General features: G+C 39.2%; 1 non-coding gene across 1 annotated transcript; it reads left to right on the top strand.

Annotated features, from left to right (window-relative positions):
• Positions 1 to 1797: 1797 nt before the first annotated feature.
• On the top strand, positions 1798 to 1904 carry LOC117017138 (U6 spliceosomal RNA). The gene has a single exon (XR_004422015.1). It is a non-coding gene; the product is annotated as a U6 spliceosomal RNA (small nuclear RNA).
• Positions 1905 to 2981: the final 1077 nt, after the last annotated feature.

Genomic DNA, 2981 nt, shown 5'->3' with positions numbered 1-2981 from the left:
TTTTTGGGAAAGCATTCTGAGGACGCATCGACTCTTAACAGAAAAGAGTACTATGATTGATTTGTCATGTCTGTACTGTGCGTGGACGCCAGGATGGCGGCGTGTAGCGTGTGTGCCTACCATCATCCATGTGCCTCATCCTCTCCTGCCCGCCTCATGGTGAGGGACCACCCTTCACACGAGCAGCAGACCACATTTCACATGCAGTGGGTCTTCACACGATGGGTGTCTTTCTTTCACTTGCATTTTGATTTCCAGTTCCCTTCCCTTCAGTGGACCAGGAGAGGGCTGATGAGAGTTAAATTTCTCTTAGCTGGATGAATCATGTGAAATCATTGCTCCGTTGCCGGATGAACATATACCTTCTACTAGTTTCTTTGCCTGGACGCTTGAAAGTAAAGTGGAGTTTCACAGGTATGCCCAGGTTAGTCATGGTAATAATCACTTATGTCATATAGTACTTTAATTTATAAATCGCCCTTACTTTTTCTTCATTTTTATGTGGGAAGGAACCATATCGATCAACTAGCCAATGAGAAAAACATTTTTGTATGTTCTCTACTAACTCCCTCTATAAAATGTATTTAAATTCAAATATGCAAATAAAAAAGTATCATATCATTTAAAAATATTGCCAGTTGATTTGCTCCTTACAGCCTGTCCTACCCGTAGGCCATTGGATCCTTATTAGTTAGAATTCCTAAGCAGATTGTGGTGTAAATGCCAGGGTCGTTGAACCACAGATCTAGAAGCCTGGGTTTTGTGTCTCATTGTGTGACTTTGTTAAAATATCCCCTTGGATACCCAAAGATAGATAGACATATCTATCTTTGTGTCTTTTAGAAGGGGCTGCACTTGGAAAAAAATTGATTGCTGAACACCAGGCCATATTCAAAACTACTTCTGTCCTCTGATGGGGATGTCTGCATGCAGAGAGAGAAAATATTTTTGGTCTCACGAGATGGCTCTAATGTAGTGGCTGTGACTGCTGCAGTGCTGTGTTGAGAAAGCTTCTGAGGTTACATGTGCTTAGCAGAAAGAAGGGCAGTGATCCATAAAGCGATGGGATGGCTAAAGAAGAGTATCAGCTTGGCTACCTGTGTGTGCCTTCTCCAGTATGGTGCTCTCAGAGTAATGGACCCATTATATAGGGGCTCAGGCCTCCAGGAGTGAGCCTTCCCAGCAAACAAGGCACATGCTGCATGGCCTTTTATGACTTACTCTGAAAAGTTGCAAAGCATCGCTTCTTCTGTATTATATTTGTCAAAACTTTCCCAAATTTAAGAGCAAGAAACATAGATATCATCTCTCAATGGAAAACGTATCAAAGGATTTACAGCCAGGTTTTAAACCTGCCATAGCCAGTTACCTCCTAAGTCAGTGTCTTAGGTAGACATAACCATTAAGATTTCTCCCTCGATGAAGTTAATCTTCTCAAGAAAAAGACAGATCTAAACAAACAAATAAAAATAGTCAAACAACAGAGTATAATTAGATTTTGACAGGAGCAATAAAGGAAATAGATCGGATGATACGTGATCAATGTTTAAATAGGGCAAGGTAGAATGATGGGATGAAACATGAAGTGATCAAGAAATATTTCTTCAAGGAGATAATATATTAAGCTAAAACTTAAAGGATGAGAAGGAGTTAGCCAGGTAAAGCCAAGGGAGAAGCAATCTAGGTAGAGAGGAAAGTGCAAAGGCCCTGGGGCAGGAATAAACTTAAGCGAACCAATGAAAAGAGGCCAGTGTGGCTGAGTGAGACAGAACAAGTGTTGGGAAAAGAGAAGGGGTGGTGCTCGCTTCGGCAGCACATATACTAAAATTGGAACGATACAGAGAAGATTAGCATGGCCCCTGCGCAAGGATGACACGCAAATTCGTGAAGCGTTCCATATTTTTAGATCTATACTCAGAAAATTATAAGACACTGATGAAAGGAATGAAGGAAGATATAAATAGATGGAAACACATATCATGTTCATGGATAGGAAGAATTAATATAATTAAAATGTCCATACTGCCTAAGGCAATATACATATTCAATGCAATTCCTATCAAACTGCCAACGTCGTTTTTCACAGAAATAGAACATATAATCCTAAAATTTATATGGGACCATAAAAGACCCCGAATAGCAAAGGCAATCTTGAGAAATAAGAACAAAGTGGGAGGTATAACAATACCTGACTTCAAATTATACTACAAGGCTACAGTAATCAAAACAGCATGGTACTGGCATAAAAACAGACACATAGATCAATGGAACAGAATAGAGAGTCCAGAAATAAATCCACGCCTATATGGCCATTTAATCTACGACAATGGAAGCAAGAATGTACGATGGAGTAATGACAGTCTATTCAATAAATGGTGCTGGGAAACCTGGACAGACACATGCAAAAAAATGAAGTTGGACCACCTCCTTACACCATATACAAAAATAAATTCAAAATGGCTTAAAGACTTAAATGTAAGGTCTGAAACCATAAAATACCTAGAAGAAAATATAGGAAGAAACTTCTCAGACATTACCCGGAGTAAGATTTTTACTGATATACACCCTCGCGCGAGGGAACTAAGAGAAAGAATAAACATGTGGGATTATATCAAACTAAAAAGTTTTTCACAGCAAAGGAAACCATCAATAAAACAAGAAGGGATCCTACTGAATGGGAAAAGATATTTGCCAGTGATATATCTGATAAGGGATTAATATCACAAATCTATGGAAAACTTACTCAACCCAACTCCAAAAAAACAAACGATCCAATTAAAAAATGGGCAGAGGACTTGAAGAGACATTTTTCTGAAAAGGACATTCAGATGGCAAACAGACATATGAAGAAATGCTCAACCTCACTAACCATCAGAGAAATGCAAATAAAAACCACAATGAGATACCACCTCACCCCAGTCAGAATGGCTATCATCAATAAATCAACAAACAACAAGTGCTGGCGCGGATGTGGAGAAAAG

This window comes from Rhinolophus ferrumequinum, chromosome 24 (genome assembly GCF_004115265.2).
Source record: "Rhinolophus ferrumequinum isolate MPI-CBG mRhiFer1 chromosome 24, mRhiFer1_v1.p, whole genome shotgun sequence".
NCBI lineage: Eukaryota > Metazoa > Chordata > Mammalia > Chiroptera > Rhinolophidae > Rhinolophus > Rhinolophus ferrumequinum.
This window is presented reverse-complemented; position numbering and strand designations above follow the sequence as displayed.